General features: G+C 51.0%; 1 long non-coding RNA gene across 4 annotated transcripts; it reads right to left on the bottom strand.

Moving 5' to 3' along the window:
• Window positions 1-652: 652 nt before the first annotated feature.
• Window positions 653-6,160, bottom strand: LOC118177308. 4 transcript variants are annotated; one of them, XR_004755756.1, is made up of 5 exons: window positions 5,796-5,806; window positions 4,435-4,858; window positions 4,061-4,150; window positions 2,093-2,322; window positions 653-1,458 (listed from the first exon to the last, which is right to left on the bottom strand). It is a non-coding gene; the product is annotated as an uncharacterized LOC118177308 (long non-coding RNA). The 4 variants fall into 4 exon arrangements; XR_004755755.1 differs by having other exon boundaries at window positions 4,435-4,855; XR_004755757.1 differs by lacking the exons at window positions 4,435-4,858; window positions 5,796-5,806 and adding an exon at window positions 6,019-6,160.
• Window positions 6,161-17,804: the final 11,644 nt, after the last annotated feature.

Genomic DNA, 17,804 nt, shown 5'->3' with positions numbered 1-17,804 from the left:
CCAGACACTGAAAGGGAAAAACAGACACGTGTTTTCAAGTTGAATGTGCTCTCACATATACTTTTTGGAGTTACAAACTCTGCTGCAAGCCAGAAGCGAGAGGGTCAACACTGCTGAGCTGCAGCTGAGGGTTCCCCAAGCAGAGCGCTCCCCCGGGCTTCAGCAAGGGGTCGGGCAGCAATCCTGGGCCATTGTCCCGCTGCTTGGGATCCCCAGCTGCAGCTCCACCATTTCTGGTGGTGGCTGAGCACGGGGTGCTGGCACACACACGGATCCCTGGGGACGAGGGACAGGGGTGCCGGCCGCTTGTCCCCACCACGGCTGCACAGTGAGCCTCACTGCTGCCTCGTCATCGATCGCGCTGCCAACAGCGATGCCAATAACTTTAATTGTTGATAAATGGCAGACATAAAAGCGAGCTATTGTGCTTCTAAAAGAAATTTAATTAAGGGTGAACATAAGGGATTTATCACTTGACAGTTTAGCTGTTCACAGCGGCTGCACATCCAGACGTCCATCACCTGCCCCACAGCCGCTCCCAGCCCTGGGAAGGGGGCAGGCCCAGGGGCACGGGCCCCGCTGCCAGCTCTGTGAGGAGCCCAGATATGCACAGAAGTGTTTGTGTTTTTTTTTTTTTTTTTTTTTTTTTTCTTGTCTTTGCTAAGCTTTTAATTCCAGACAGCCTTTTCTTGGGGATGGACAGTTATGTCTGATTAGTTTTCTTAATGCATCTGTTGCATAACCAGGGTTTCCCTCCACACAGGAACATTTTCTTCACTAATTATTAGATTTCCGCATCCAAAGAGCAAATTAAGGGACATGAATATGCAAATCTAGTGCTTCTAAACAGATACAACCGGAGCTGCGTGAGGAGGAGATCCAAGCTGCACTGACATTTGACTCCCAACTTCTTGCTTTTTTTTTTTGACTTCCTCTAATTTGTTTTTTTGCACCAGAGAGGTAAAAATAAACCTGCAAAATGTTTGTAAGAAGTTTAGAAATCTATTAAAATTATAGCCACAAGATATAATAATATATAATTGAGTTACAAAAACAAAATCCCAGCTCATCTGTGGGAGTGTTTCAAACTTTGTCCTTTTGGATGCATCCTCCTGTTGCCATGGGAACAGGGCAGGCTGTGGGTTTTCAGCATTTCCAACCCCTTTTAGGGAGTTGTGCACGCTGAGAGCTGCATCTCTGTTTCTCCTTGCATTCCTCCACTCAGACGATGGCTTTGGGGCAGCAATAGGAACTGGCTGGGTACCACCACTGAACCACTCTCATGTTTTCCCAAAGTGACCTGAGATAAGCACACCTGCGTTAGCATCCTTTCAAGACAAGGTCTTAAAGCTGTTTTTTTCCTCTTGTCTGTATGTTGAGGATCTCTAACGATATCCTGAATAACTCATTTAAAATGATGATCTGATGTGGGTTGCCAACAGCTGGTAAATTCCCTTTCTATGAGCACATAAAAGGGAAAGGAAAAACTTGTCTGTAGGAGTAGCAAAGCAATTTGTAAAGGCGCTGTTTGATGTAGAAGTCCCTGAACTATAACTGCTGCTAATGTACAACCCACATTTAAGTTTTTACAGGATTAAATTTTCTTCCATTAGTTTCTACAGCATCTGCAGAACCAAAGCCGCCCTCCAGCTGCCTCAGCTCCTGTCCCGAGCACCCCGAGATGCGCCCACCTGCTGTCCTGTGGCAGGGAGGGACAGAGCCACCGCCACGCAGCCGACTCTTTCCTATCACCTCAAATAGAGGCTTGCTTGCAAAACTCAGTAATTGCTTCATAAACAGAAGATTACTCTTTGATTCATCTAAGCTCCCAGAAGATTGTTTTGGCCTGGGGTTTCCAGCCGGTGTATTTTCTTGGTGGGAAGGGCTCCGTTACCAGCAGTGAGCTCGGTAAAGAGCACAGCTTGAAGGAATTTTTTTGCTTTTCAAAGTCACCACCCAAGCTCTCAGTCAACACTGCCATTTGATAAAAGCCTCTAAACTTCCATAAGAGTGCTGTTCCCCTGCCCCTTTTAATATTTGCACTATTTCAACCAAACCAGCCACCTTCCACCCCCAACCTACTCACGCTTACCATCCCTGCTGTTGCACTGCCCTTTTCCTGTTTAACACCAGCTATGGACACAGCGAGCAGTGATACGAGCACGTCTGCATGGGGAGATGATTTAGCACAGCGGACAGCTTGGGAATGTACTGGATGGCAGAAACTGCACGGCATCACAGATGGCTTCAATTTAGGGCTGTAACTTCACCAAACAAGCCATTTCCACAATTTAAGCCCTTCCAATTTCACTCCTGGGAATCCTGTGGAATAGCAAGAAAAGTAAATTAAAAGAGCTGCCTGCTTTGCTCCCTGAATGGTGCTTGTTTTGCAAATGAGTTCTCCACAGTCCACACAGGGTCAGCCCTACACTGAAACAGGAGCTTGTGTGTGTTGTGGGGGTTAGCTCGGAACCCAAAATAAGGAGGAAGATCTAATTTCACAGACTCCAGGGAGAATATTTAGGCTTCCAGACCAATTTTATTAGAAATAAAGTAGGTCAGCAGTGGCTTCTTTCCACATGTCAGTGCTGGCACACGCGCCCTGTGTCTGGCAGGTGGCCGCGGCAGGAATTGCCCAGGCTCCCTCACTGCGGCTCCCCGGGGCACACTGGGAACACTGCGGGTACCCACACGGAGAGGGGGTCAGCAGCAGCAGCACCGCTCCGACCTGGACAGCAGGAGTGGAAGTGCTTCAAGCTGGGGTGCCTGGGCTTTGAGCCCCGGGGCTGCCCGGGCAGGGTGCTGAGCAGCCTCACAGTGCTGGTGCAGTGCCCCATGCAGGCACAGCACACGGCAGCATTCATCAGAGCAATTAAACACAAGGAGCTCCAGAGGGTAAAGAAAATGAGGCAACGTTGTAAAGGGAAGAAGGGGGAGAAAAGAGGAAGAACACTGAGTTCTGCACGTCAGGAAAAGAGTAATATATTTAACAAATATTCCATTAACTGCCAGCAGGATTATATTTTTCTTAGCACGCAAAAATGCTAAGTGAGCTTCAAAGGGAGCTTCATGGCAGCTTGGTTGCTCCACTCCCATCTGTGCGAAGCCACATTCAAATTAACAGCTAAGCAAGAATAGTCCCCACCCCAATTAACTCTCCCAGCTCCCTTCCTAAGCCTTCCATTTCCTCTTTTGCTTTTGTTTTGGGGTTGGTTTGGTTTTCATCCATGCAGCTGGAGGCTTTGAATCCCTCTGCAGCCGCCTGATGTGGGAGCAGGCAGGGGAGGGGAGGGAACCATCCTCACGGCAGTGTTATTTCAGAACACTGTCTCGTTGTAAGCACACGAGAAAAATACCTTCTTGGCATCCCGGCCTGGATGTAAATTAGGTCAGCGCTACTGGGACAGGCATCATCACAATTACCATGAGCAATTAGAATTGGTATCTTCTCTTAACAAGATGACTCAAAAACAAGCATCAGAAGTGAAATGAGTCTGCAATTGCCAGCTACCCATTAATTGATCTGGAGAAGCGAAGGCAGGCACCATTGTGCACATCACCCTCAGCTGTTCAGAACTGAAGAAAAATCAAAGCAGTGATGGACCAAGCACTGGTATTCAGGGAATTCCCAAATGCCATGTTTTCCCCCCAGGGGACCCCGTCTGAAGTCCAGCCACAGGCACCAAACCTGCCTGGGGAATGGCTGCTCTGAGGACTCTTCTCCTGTTTTTTTCCCCATTCTGCATTTTGGGTCACAGCTGGGGCACTTTGGAGAGCTCCTCACCCTGCTCCAGGCGAGGCATTGCAGCACACACACCCAGAACCCGGCTGGGGGGGCTCTGCCCCTTCCTCCCCACACTGCAACCAATTCGGCAGCAGTTCACTGAAGCCAGAGAACTTTCTTTTTTTCTTTCACTAAAGAAAAAAAAAAAAAAAAAAGAGAGAGAGATTTACAAAGCCTCTTTTTATCTAAATTATGTGGCACTTTAGAAGATTAAATATTCTACAAAAGCCTGAAGCCCCCAAGTTATCAGTCTCGAGGAAAAAAATATGAGCTCACAGAAGCTGTGCTATAGATGTTTTTAGAGTATCGGATGTAATGGATTTCATCATTCTCCTCTACAGATTGAAATAAAACAGTCTTTTCATGCTGAATGAGAACCAATATTTCATGGAAAATGGTTATTTGTGAAATTATCAAGCAAACCAGCAGAAAACCTCTGGACAAGATTACCCAAACCTGCAACGCTTCTGCATGTGTTCGGAGTTAATGCTCCAGAGTGCTCGCGGGATCCAGACCCGCTGCCGGCACTAACAGCCTCGGCCCCTCGCACCTGAGCTCCTGACAGCAGACACATGGGCCTGAGTTCCTTTTCACTTTCTTACATTGATTTTTATCACAGCACATCTCTCACGGAGTTAATCCCGATTTACACAGCTGTAAACAAGTTCGGAGGCTGGCAGATTATCAGCCCCAGCCTCTCACAGCTGGAGCGACGACAAGCTGCCTTCCTGACAAGCTGCCTTCCCAGCGGATCCTCCTGCGGCTGCAGGCAATTTGCTTGCAAACGAAGGGAGCACGGAAAGATTCCAGAGCTCTTCCGCAAGGACGAAGTGCAGGTGATGTTGCAGCTCACAGACTCTGGGGATTACAGGGTTTGGCCATGACCATGTTCCCCTGCTGCCTGCTCCTTTCCCACAAGGACACACACATGGAGGCAGCCAGGCACTGCTCCTTCGCCCGTCCCTTTCCCCAGCTGCCAGCATGGTGGCAGCTCTCCTGCAGGCCACTGCTGCTCCCAGCCTCCCGCTGCTCTTCACGCACCACTGCAAGTCAGCGTGGGGCTGCCAACAACTGCTGAAGGGCAAAAGTGGGGGCACAGAGGGATTGCGCAGAGCAAGCGCGGAGATGGGGAAACTGAGGGCTTGCTGTGCCCATCCCAGAGGAAGCCACAACCTTGGAGAAGGAGCAAGGAGAAGAACAAGGATGCTGCTGTGAACAGGAGACTGAGGACATGGGCTGGAACATCTGTGCCAAGGGCGAGCAGCAGGAGCCACAGCAGATTTCCCCACATGCCGTACCCTCACCTGCACACACAGCATCCCACCAAGGGGTGAGCACCCGCGGCGCTGCTCCAGCGCCCAGCCCCATGCTGAAGGTGCCTTCCCAGTTACCAGCTGTCATTAGTAATGTACTGAGAATAACGTCTCTCTTTCTATATCTAATTGCAGTAGGGAGAAATCATCCCTGCTCTGAAACAAGTATTTGTGCCGTCCCTGCATTGCTTTCAGGGCCCCTCACCTGCTGGTGACAGGCAGAGCAGTTAGCGAACACCCAGGCAAGGCAGTGACACAGCCGATGCTTATTTGGATAAAGCAACGTGTTACTAGCCTAAAGGTGACCACACGCCAATCCATCTTCTTCACTTGATGGAATTAAATGCACAAAGCCCTGTGTATTACACAGAGATCAATAAAACCACGGTGCCAAGAAGAAATACATTACCATTTGCCACACAGAAAACAGACTCTATCCAAGTAAACCTTAAGACCCTTAGCTTCTAGTATCATTTGAGCCTGTCAGGTTTTAATCTTCACAGATAATGACAAATCCCCCAATAAAGTATCTATCAGTCACTACCGGCAGCCCAAACACATCAGACTTAGAGTTAATGGCACAAGCCAGGTCCCTGCTGGCAGCGGGGGTTCTCTGCTGCTGCACCCCGCATCCCCACGGGACACCTCCGTCCTAGGGGCCACCAGGGTACAGCCAGACCCCACTGCCCCTCTCCAACCTTCACTGTGAGCACAGAAAGTGGTGCACCAACAACCTGGCTGGGCTGCAGCAGGAGGGGCTGCTAATGTGGGCTTTTATAAAACCTGCTCTGTTCCGCCCGGCCGGCTGCAAGCAGCCACGTTAATGAGCTACAGCCATCCACCTGCTGCTGCTGCACATCAAGGTGCTTTTATCCCGTCCATAATTCCTCAGTAAATATTTAGAAGCAGGGGGGAACTAACAAGAAACTCCAGTGAGCTCCCTGCCAGAAGAAGCTACTGGCTGACACACGGCCATCCAAGGCTCTGAATGCACTTGGCTGTTTTTTGCCCGTGATCTGTGCCAGCCCAGCCTCTGCTAATAAGTAATTAGGAGATAATTAACATTTGTAGCATACAGTGGGAAACATCTGGGCCTGATAATATATAAGACGTCTTTGGGGGGTGATTAATGGGGTCTGGAGAAAGGAGACTGGTGGGTGGCTCAACAGAGCACCTTGCTGGTGGGGATGAGGTGGGGACAGCCCAGGGGATGCTCTGGCTGGTGGCGGTGGCAAGGCTGCCTCTCCAAAAACACCAGTGGGAACACAGGGCCGTCCTCTCGGGAAGAGCATTTCCCAGCTGGGAGATGGTGCTCAGGAGCCATCCAGACTCAGAGGAAAAACAGAGGGCACTTCGCAGAGCTAGAATTTATTTCAGATGGCTCCTACTTAATTAAGTATTTCATTTGCATAACCTTACACAGTTAGTCACTTCTGTCATAATGAAATTCAGCCATGTGCAAACAGTTAGAAAAAATAACATACATAACTCAAACTTATGTTTGTTGTAAAAATGGTTTTACACGATTCGGTTAAATAGGCCTGACGTATAGCCCAGAACTGTCTTTCCTTCCCATTTAAATAGAGAAATAAATCTCCACATTGATTTTTAAGGAAATTATTTCAAATTTTCTGGGCTTCATTGGCTTCTCTTTGGCAGATTTCTGTTTCTATCTGATTTCCCCATCGCAAAGATCTGAAGTGAAGGGTGAACTATTGGGCTTCCAACAATAACTTACAAATTTATTTCCTTGTAAATTATCAAAAGGCCAAGCCAACAGCATGTCAAGGGGTCCTTAAGGCCTAATGTAACCTTATTAAACCCTTCTATTGGTCTTAAAGGTTACCTGTGTTCAATCTCGGCCTCTTCTGCCTTTTAAGCAGCAGCATACATGTTGAATAATGAAGAGAACCCAAAAACGCACGCACACATATATGTATTTTTAGAGCAGCTTTGACCTTCTGCAGCTTGCCGCTTCCCCCGATGTGACACGATGAGAAATATCCTCAGTGACACCGTTCAGGTGCTTGCAAGGGGCTGCAAGCAGGCGCCGCAGGTCCGCCCGGGCTCTGCCTGTCGGTGGCTGAGTACGCGGCACGTTAATGGGGACAGCTGTCCCCGCTGTGTGGTGCCATAAAGGTGCTGTGGCAGTGCCAGGCGCTGCGTGACAAGGGACAAAGGGACCTTGGGAGACACTGGGGCTTCTCTGGAGGGGGGACACAGAGGTTCCTGCACCCTGTCCTGCTCTGCCTCTCTCCCTGTGCAGCAATGTTGGGAAGTGCAGCAGGAAGGCGCCTGTCCCCAGTCCTCCCGCACTCACCCTGCCCATCCCTGCAGCCACCAGCACACAGGCACAATTTGTTTCCCTATCCTGCCATTTCCAGGACCCTCGCTGCCTTCGCCGCTGGGGCAGATTTCCAAAGGACACGGTGTCTGATGCTGCCTTTCACCGGCAGCCAAAGCCTCCCAGGGCACGGGAACAGCACCACCACAGACAGGATTTCACCGACAGCAGAGAGTTTTGGAGGTGTTTGCCAAGTCCCCTTGTAAGGTGCGAATAAGGAGCAGGGAGGCAGCTGCTCTGAGTCCCTCGTTCCCAGGGCTCACAGCCCGTGACCCACCTCCCCAGGCCCCCCTCGGAGCTGTGGGGCCAGCACAGCCCGGGGCTGTGCACAGCTCCACTTCTCACAGCTCGAGAGGAGTGATTTAAAACATCTATAAATACCCAGGAAGGTAAATGCATTAACCTTATCTTGATTCTGGAGTGTAATTACATAAAGTCTGGCTCCCAAGTAAATTAGTACATTAATAACTATTTTGTTCCTGTAATTACTATCATCTCTTAGATCTTACAGCTATTTGCAAGCTCGGGCGCGCGTACTCACAGGGGCACTGCTGCTGCCACACCGCGACACCGTGTGCCATGCTCCAGAGGCATGGCATTGGCCACGTGGCTTCGCTCAATGCACAGACACCCTGGAAACCCATTTTCAGACTACGAAGATGATTCATAGCTTAAATAAAGACTCTACATATGACTAAACCTGATTCTCCTCGAGCGAAAGTACCGAGCCAGTCCCCACCTGAAGATAAGCCCTGCTGCTTGCAAAGCCCCTTGGAGCTGGCACGGATCAGTTCGGACCTGTGGGAATAACTTAACTGAAAGCCTGTTCCAGACATATGTGTACAAAGGAAATAAAAAGCAAGTGATATAGTGGTGCTTGGTGATACATTGAAATAACAGGCTCTGGCAATGACAAGGAAACATATAGCCAGGAGAGGAGATGTTATTTTTCACAAGGTGCAGACACCGGTAACAAGGAGAGGTCCCGGGAACCCATCCAAGGCTGACCGGGGAGCAAGCTGCATTCATCACGCCGGCCTCAGCTCCCTTGCACAGACGCAGCTCCCGGCACGGCCGCAGACGTGTGCTGAGCATGGCGTGATCGGAGCAGAGCAGAGGTGGCCCCGAGGATGGGTGGTGACCTGGGACACACACACAAGGAACAGCAGGGGTGGGTGCGGAGCCAAGGGGTGACCCCAGACCCTTGGGGCCAGTCCGGGACTGTTCCCTCCATCGGCTGGGAGGAAGCGGCGAGGAAGCAGCACCCGCTTTGATCTCCATGGAAACCCGAGCCCGAGCTGCAGGGAAAGCTTTAATTTGAAGTGCTTATTTGGCTGAGACCCTGGGAATAATCAACAGGAGATTAGACGCATTAAGAACCAGCAGGGGTGGGATGTTTCTCAGAAAATGGGTGCCAAAAGAGTATCTGATACGATTAGGCTTAAAAACCTGCTACTGAAAGGCACTGCACGGAGCAGGGCGAGCCAGTCGCAGCAAATGATTTATTTTATTAATTTAGCCCCTCTTTTCTGTAGGCAAATTATCCATGAAGAGCCTTTGATTTTCCTGACTTTGTTCGTTAATACGGAGTGAGCGGGCAGACGGCACATGTGGGCACAGCTCAGGGCAGCCGCCCACCGGGGCCGGTCAAACCAAACCCCACTGCTGCCTCCGAGCCTCACGGGTCCCATGCCCGACACCCTGTGGAGACCCCCGGCTGCTGGCCCTCCAGCCAGCAAAAGCACTGACAACAGCTATTCTCAAGAAATAGGCCTCAGGTCTGGGGGCAAACTTTCCCTCCACAGTCCCTGTGCTGCCAACGTGTATGACTTTACCAGTGCCCAGAGCCTCCCCAGCCCATGAGGTGGAGGTGTTATCATTCTCCTTCTTGAGTTTCTCCTTTCCCCAGGTTAATTATTTCCCATTTGCCAATGTCAGAGTTCTGACTCGACACAGATGCCACAGCGCTGGGGGCGCGGGTGCCACTGCATCCACAAAGCCCCTCAGGGCAGGGGGCTCTGCCTGGACTCACCACCCTCCAGAAGAGCTCACAGCAAATAATCCTCAGGACTGCTTATCCCGCAGCAGCAGATGTAAATTTTAGCCTCTGTCCCAAAGGGAGTATAAAGCAGTAATAAAGGCAGAGGACTGCTTTTATGATCAATTCTGTTTTACAGCCTTTCTTCAGCAAAGCAAGTTTAACAGTAGGGCATGGCTGTTACAGAAAGCCTGGATGACATTGTTTCAGATGGGGAAAGGTGACTCACTGGAGATGTGAAGAGATTTCCAGCCATAAAAGAAAGGCTGTGACGTCCGGAGCAGGCGGCCGCCCACCGCTGCGGCGAGGCGTGGGAGTCGCTGCTGCCCCCGGTGCCTCTGGAGGCAGTGCCTGCCTTTGCCCGCACGCGGTGCCCAGCCGGAGCTGCGAGGGCAGAAACGCACCGCTCTGCTGGGAGCTGCCCCACATCCAGCTCCTCCTGCACCTACCCCACCACACACATGGCAGCGGGGAATGGGGACATCATCCCAGGGGACACAGCACCAGGACCTGGCAGGGCTCATCATCCCGAGGCCGGGGGAATGCGAGCAGAGATGCTCTCGGAGAGGATTCCTCCCAGCTGGCAGCATGTCAAACACTGGTAGCAGCCACTCGGGCTATTTGCACAGAGCTGTGCTTTTCAGTAAAACTGCAGGTCTAGTCTTTCTCTGGAAGGGAAACACCTTGCTTTATAGAGAAAATAAAAAGCCTGAGAGTACAAAATACTCCATGACATATGGAAATGCACAGTAAAAATAGCTGAGACCTGGCATAGTCTTCTGGCATCTTCCTTCCCCATTTCCCATTCTATTTGTATTTTGGATATAAACAGAAGGCCGTAGCCTCCAAGGCTTTTATTCCAGGACTTTTCATTTAATTTAATTATTGAAGTATTTTTCCCCCAAGATAAGATCTGTGTGACATTTCATAAGCCATACCTTCTGGCACAGTCCACTCTCCTTATGCATCCACTACCAGCTGAATATATTTACAATAGCTAATAAATAGGTCTTACTGCAGGAAGAAAAAAATAACATCCCCAGGATAAGTCTTAAAAGATAAACTTGTACATTTTCATCAAACATCTAATGAGTGAGCAGGAGGGGTAAGAAGCCAGAGAAAAGGTGCAAATCAAGTATTAATCTGGGATCCAAAGCAAAACGAAACCATCAGAACCTGGTTCTCAGACAGTGCTGCTGCAGGGTGTGCAGCCGGATACATGCCAGACGGAGCCCTGCTGCCGCCGTGCCCACTGCACAGTCCTGCTCTTTGGGGGAGTGCTGGCACCCTCCGGATAACACCCGGGGAAGGGTGCAAGGCAGCACAGATGGAAGCTCCTGCTGCCTCCCCACTGCTAAACCTCTCTTCCCACCGGCTGGTGGCAATCCTCGTGGATGTGCCGAGTGAGAGCAGCTCGCCCCGCTGCCGGCACTGCAGACCGGCAGGGAGAGCAGCCCCTGCACTGGGGCACAGAGCAAGGCACCAGTGCTCCTCAGTGCTTGAGAGTAAGTGGACGAGACAGATTGGAGGACATTTAGAACCAGAGAGCTCAAGCAATTTGCTTAAGGTCATGTAAGAAGCCAGTGGCAGAGCTGAGAAATTCATCAGAACTTCCCTACGGGTCATCTGTCGTTGCTTTATCATAAAACCCAGCACTTACCTAGCCAGGAGGGTTGGAACCCCGAGCTCCTTGCTGGTTGTGTTGCTGCCCAAGCCTCAGCACACAGGTCCCTGGCACACCAGCATCACACCACCCTGCAGCCGAAGTGCTACCCTGAACTCTGTGGCTGGCAGCCCGCAGCAGCAGAAGCCTTGTTCCCTAACATGTTGTTCTGAGCTCCTTGAAATTTGGCCTGGAACCTTCCCAGATCTGTGATTAGTTAGGCTAAATTAAGATTAATCATATTTTTAAAGTGATGATTGTTAGTGCTTTGCTCACTTGTGTGTCTCACCCAGCCCTACCAAATCTGCTCCGAGCATTGAGGAAGGGATGTGCTTTGTTGGGCCGGCACCAGGTGTGCACACCGAACTCCTCACCAAGAGGCCAAACCTTCTGGTCCCACTCCATGCTGAGCCTTTGTCACCATCTGCCCAAGAGGTGCTGCAACAGTAGAAGCAGTCTGGGCAGCGGTGCACTTAATTACATGTGACACTGATACAGATCATTTTAAAAGTTTAAGGGTATCTGAAGCACTGTAAACACTGGATGCCGTTGGCCTTCGCTAACAGGGACTCTGCTTCCCACTTCTGCACAGTAAGGTGGTAGGTAAATGACCATAGAGCATCAGTTCGTCATCAAGTGTCAAGAGGGAGACAGAGAGAAAATAAATGATTTAAAAGCAACCATCAGCTTGTAAATACTACCAATTCCTCGTGATGCAGCTGTGAATAATTATTAAAATTAATCTGCAGTTATACACTGTTCTGCCTACTGAGATGTGTGCCATGTGCATGGAGCAAGCCCAGGACCTCACCGCCTGGCCTGGTGCGATGTGGGGGCAGCCCCGGCCAGTGCACAGGGCTGGGGACAGACCCTTCTGGAAGGGAGATGCGAAGTCTTATGTCACACAACGATGCTGAAACCAGGCAGACCGAGATGTGTTTCTGTGCTGATGACAGCTCAGGGCAGCGGAGTGAGGGCTGTCCCCACCCGGGGATCACATCTGCAGCTCAGCACCACCGCTACAACACTTCGTACCGGAGCTAACGGGAGGCCTCCCACACCCCTGCTGAACAGGAGCTGGTCAGGGAGCGAGGACGTGTCTGGAAAATGCTTAAGTCCAATTCATCTAGGATGGATGGATTGGAGTGCCACGGCAGGCAGTTCTGGGGCTTTCCATCTCTGCTGCCAGTCCTACTTTCTCCTGGAGATGCTAATAAAATGCACTTCCTACAGCCATTGTTTCATTTATAGAACCTTCAGCCTGGTTTTGATTGAGTGCACTTAATATAGTTGCTCTTGTTGTATAAAGGATTTTGAGCCGGGTATTTGACAGCCTTGATCTTAAAGAAATCCATTAAGAGTAGTTTTATCTCCAGGTTTTGTAACCATTAAATCAGTTTTTTATCAAGTTGCTGTTATGCTTTCAGGAAGATGTGTGGGAGAAATGGGGAATAAACCTTCCAAATTCAGATGTTGGGACTGCTTCCCCATATTTGAGCTAAATGTTAATAACCAAAAAGGGATTTTTCTCTGCAGAAGAACATTTTACACCTCACTTTAGAGAAGTAGAGGGCACAAAATTCTAGGCAACAAGAGTGAATCGCAATTGACCTAATAAATATGCCTTAGCTTATTCCTTCTGGAGAAAGAGAGCCATGAATCACATCCCCCAGCTTTAGACACCACAGATCAACTGGTCCCGGGTACCACGGCCTCAGGGACTGCAGGTCCATGTCCTGTTGGAAGCACCTTTTTCTTTCCCCTTCTCAAACAGGAAAATCAATGAATTTTGAAGATAAACTTTTGAGAAGCCAGGCAGAAAAGGTCCCAGGGCCTCCTTCTTGAGAGGGCACCTTCCCTGCACCTCGATCCCGGACGTGCCTTTCCCCGAGAGCCAGTCCTCGTGGGGAGGGACCGCAAAGCTCAGGTTCGGCTCGCTTCGCCCTGCAGGTGCCCCACAGGTAAACCCCATTCCCTCCAGGTTTGCAACCATCCTGGCACAGCCCTTTTCAGATTAAACCATTTTTCTTTTAAGGAGCTTAGCTGCAGCTCTCTGTGTGGGGAAGTGAATTGGGCCACAATTAATGTCACTTCCCCCTTTGCCTGCTCCCTTCCTGAGCACCCTGACTTAGAGCTGGAAGCAGTGCTGACCATGCCCATCATGCTCTGTCACTGCAGGAATAATTTGGTTGTCTTAAAGCTAATATGTAATTACTACCAGCAAATATTTCTTCGCCAGGAAGCCCGATGACTCCCTGGAGTAAACCTGTACAGTTTTCCAGAAACACTCTCTCTAACAAGGGGAGATGCATTCAAAGTTTTCTCAACGAAGGCTGCCAGTGCTGCGAGGCACTGCTGGCTCAGTGCCTGCTCGGTGCCGGCGTGGCTCAGGGGGAGCAGAAGCACGGCAGGGCTGGAGGCCAGCGGTCCCACGGATTGCAGGGAAGTGTTGAGATAATCTTTGCAAACAACAGCCAGAGGCTTCCAGGAACCTTCCTCGCTTCCAGGTGCGCTTCAGCTCTCTCCAGCACTCAGAGGAGGGGGACGGGGTAAGGCACGGGTCAGGAGCCCTGCACCCACCCGAGGCCAGAGCGGAGGGAGCGGGGCCGTGTGGTGTGTGGGTGCTGCACCCCACGGCCACCCCAGCTGCCCGGTGCCCCCTGTGCCAGGGGAGCTGATTTATTGCCTGCTTGCCAAAGACAAAACAGAATAAATTCGTCTCAGGTGAATTAAAGCATTTCACTTGGATTTTGACCTTTTAAAGAAAATGAATAATGCATTTGAAAATAAAAACTCATTTCAGACTTGAAAATCACAACACTTCCAGATGGAAATGCCAGGGCAACACATTATAACACCTAATTTCTCTGATTCCTGATGTGGAAAATCTGTTCAGAGCAGCACCTTTCCTTCAGCAGGGTGGGCGGAGGGGCCCTGCCAGGCCCCAGCTGCAGCAGCACCGCTCCTCGAGAGGCACCTGGGCTCCGAAGCTCTGTGGCTGTGCAATCATGGCAGCATCCCAGAGGGACTTCTGAGAGTTGCTCTTGCAGATTTCTCTCCAAGTCTTGAAGTTCTTGCACTACTCCCTTAGATATCGATGCCAGCAGCACCTCACCTGCTGATTTCCAGGGACAGCTTCTGCCAGCCCCACTTTGCTGTGGCAGGAGCATCGCTGCCATAGAAGAGATGCCAAGGACTGCAGGTACATGCACCGGGCTGCTCGGAGAGCCCAGACTTCTCTGCACCCCTATTCCACCCTGCCAGGCTTCTCGGGGCATTGGTAGGGGTTTATGGAGCTGGTGAAGTGGTGTTTCTGCAGGACGTGCCATCAGCATGCCGGTCATCCTGGGGATTTGGCAGCCCTGGTGGCTGTACTCAGCACCTGGAGCAGAGACCGTATCACAATAAATTCATCATGTAACTGTCCCTCCATGTGTCATCGATTAATTGATAATGAAATTATGTCTCAGGATGTCATCGCCTGCAGTGCTCCGTGAAGCACGCTGCGCAGCAGCCAGTGACACCACAACTGCACCAGCACCTGAAGCGACGCAGGGGCTGAGGCGCTTTGTGCCTCTCCCCGCAGCCTGACAAGAACCCTGGCAAATGCACTCTCCTGCCAGGAGCGTTGGAGGGGTGCTGGCACCAGAGGGGGGGACGAGGGCACAGGCAGAGGAAGGCTCCCCGATGCCCTCCCCACCTGCCTGGCGCACACGAGCCCAGGGACCCCCCCGGCCGCCCCCACGCTTCCTGCGGCTGCAGGCGACGTGAGCGGCTGTCCTACACATGGAAAAAGCTCGTTAGTGGATTGGAGAACGTTTGCTTGATGTTGCAGTGACATTTTCAAACAAGTCTATCATCTTTCAATTTGGCAGAGAATCTAAATACCCATTTTAACTAATAAAGATACCCAGTAATGTCTTATTACAACACTGGCTAGCTCCCAGCAAATATTACGGTGATCTTTTGTTCAGTCAGGGTTTTCTCAAGCAATCTCCCTTTCAGCCCCATCGAGTGGAAAACAATGCATTTTAAAAAGTTTGGGCTGGAGCAGAACCACCCTGGAGCCGGGGGTCTCGCTACCTGTTTCCAGCCTGAGGGGTGCTCGGATGCCCCCGTCACCCACCCGTGCCCACCCGTCCCCTCCGCAGCCCCCCGCTGCGGGCTGTGCTCAGCCTCTGCCCACCGCCTCCTCCAGCTCCTGCAGGAGAGCTGCAGGGAACAGGTCAATCGCTTCCTGCAGGGCCCTTCTTCATGCAAATATCACCCGTAACACTCCTGGGAATGTGCTAAAAGCTTTCTCATGGGAAGTTTCTTCTCAGGTTTGTTTTTTAATGGTATGTCCACTTTTTTCCCTTTTTTTTCGCCAAGACCAAGCGTGCAGCTCCCGCTGTTTCAAGCCCAGCACTCTCCTTTCCCCACTGCAGCATGGCAAGCATCTCAGCACCTCTCAGGGCCGGCAGGGTGACCCAGCAGGGGACAGAGATGGGCTGAGTAAAAAGGCAATTAGGTGTCCTTATGGTTAAAGGATCGTGGAACTTGGCGTGATGTGTGGCACCGAGGGTATTAATATTATGGGATGGCTGCCTCACACAGTCTGCCCTACCTGTGCTCCTTCAGTAATTAAGGATTTTTCAGAAGTGATGGACTTAATGACTTGGGAGCTTTTGGACAAGGTAATTAGACACAGGGCTGGATGGTGTAAAGCTGTGGGGGGGGGAAATGGTGCCACAGCCTCAGCGCCCCAGATCAAAAGCCAGTGGGGAGAGGGCTCCAGCTGGCTCACAGTTTTTGAGCAATTACTTGTCTTTCATAGCTTCCACCCCAATAGCTGGAAACTTAATTTAAACCTATTGATCGGAGACGGCAGAGCCCCTCACCCAGCCCCAAACCACACTGTTACCTTGCAGGAGCAGTCATGGTGCCGAGCACAGGGCACACCGGAGCTGTTCCTCTCCTCACTGCAGAGCAGGAGCAACCAGGAGCAACTTCGCTAAAACCCTCTGCACCAGGCTGAAGGGAAAAAATGGGGCCAGGAGATGCCAGGAGAGTTCCTTGGTGAAATACAGACAAGCTGGACTGGGAGCAAGCGGCCTCCAGGAGCAGCAATCCTGACCCGCTGCCAAACCCGTGTCATGAGCACGTCCCCAGCACCCCGGGGCTGCAAGCAGCTCCCTAGGGCAGCTTGATTGGAGAGGCCAGATGCATTCATCTGCCTTGGCAGAGAAAAGGCTGTTTTTATGTTCTAACCTGATGGGAGGTAATTACACCACTCCTGGCTCCTTATCTTAAAAGACAGAGCTCTTCGCTGCCTTTCCTGCCAACACCTGGAATATTCCCTGCTTGCACCTGAGCAGCACGAGCCCAGCACAGCCAGAGCGGGGTCAGGGCACCCAGGCTCCAACAGGTTAGGGCAGGCCCACCAACTTGCTTTAAACAGCCTGTTGTAAACGCAGCCAGTGCTGGTGTGCTGGGAACTGGTGCTCTCCCAGAGCAGAGAACTGGAGCTCTCCCAGAGATAACCGCTGCCCTTGTGGCCATGCTGCCGCTGCTTCCCCTGCAGCCTGGAATGTGAAGGGAGCTGCGGTGAGCTTCACAGGCAGCATTGAGAAGCTCAGCTCCTGCAGCCCTGCTCACACAAACAGACTGTGCACGTGGCACGTTGAACAAAAACACACCGAGCACAGGCTGCACATCCACACTCAGGAAGACGCGGGGAGGGAAATTCCTCCACTGCACTTGAGAGATGCAATCCAAGGTCACTGCCTCACTGCTTGTCCACAGAGTGATTAATTACAGCTCACAGAAGTGCTAGGAACAAGCAAGATTTTTATTTTTAATATGATATGGGTGCCGTAGGTCAGGGAGAGGTGCCCAGTGGAAGACCCAATGCTACAGACCCACAGCCACAGCCCAATGCTGCCCCCAGCCCGGCTGGACCACGGTGGTGCTGGACAGGGAGCGAGCACATAACCAGCACCAGGAGCCAGCTGGGTACAAGTGGAGATTGTGCTTGTTCACGTGCCAGGGGCCGTTATTTTTAGGTTCCAAAGATAGTCCCTGATGGATTATTTGCTCTGGGTGATAAGTAAAGTTCAGGCATCTCAGCAGTGCAGTGCAGATAAGTCCTGTCTAGGTAAGCAAATGAATTTTGATGAGTTTTCCATCAAACTCTCTCAAGACTGGCAAACTGCCTGCAAAAGGTGAGGGAAGGGGATCATTGTGTAGGATTGTCCTCTTCATTCTGCCTTTTATTGGACTTTGGATAGTTCCTTCTTCCCTGAACTTTTTTCAGGATCTTGGTGGCCGCAAGAAATGCAGACAGGCAGAAATATGAGCCAAATGTAAATAATTAACAGAGCCTTTCCACTCTTGAAGTGATGCTCCTGAAGAAAAAATTTGAATCAGATCTAAACGTGACTTTGCCTGCATGCAATTATCAGAACAGGATTTCTGGTAGCACCTGCTCCTACACCACAGAAATGGTTGAAGCGTTCAGGCTGCCACGAGCTGCCATTGATGCATCACCAGCATATTACCGCAGCACTGCTGCTGCTCCGCTGCCACCGTCCTCATCCTTGGAAGCTGCCTCACAGCAAGAAGAAACCTCACACCAGTGGCTGTCACTGCAAGCCATCTTCTCCCATTGAAGCCACTCTCTT

Source organism: Oxyura jamaicensis, chromosome 21 (assembly GCF_011077185.1).
Source record: "Oxyura jamaicensis isolate SHBP4307 breed ruddy duck chromosome 21, BPBGC_Ojam_1.0, whole genome shotgun sequence".
Lineage (NCBI taxonomy): Eukaryota > Metazoa > Chordata > Aves > Anseriformes > Anatidae > Oxyura > Oxyura jamaicensis.
Note: the sequence above shows the minus strand (reverse complement) of the source record. Positions and strands in the feature narration are given on the sequence as shown.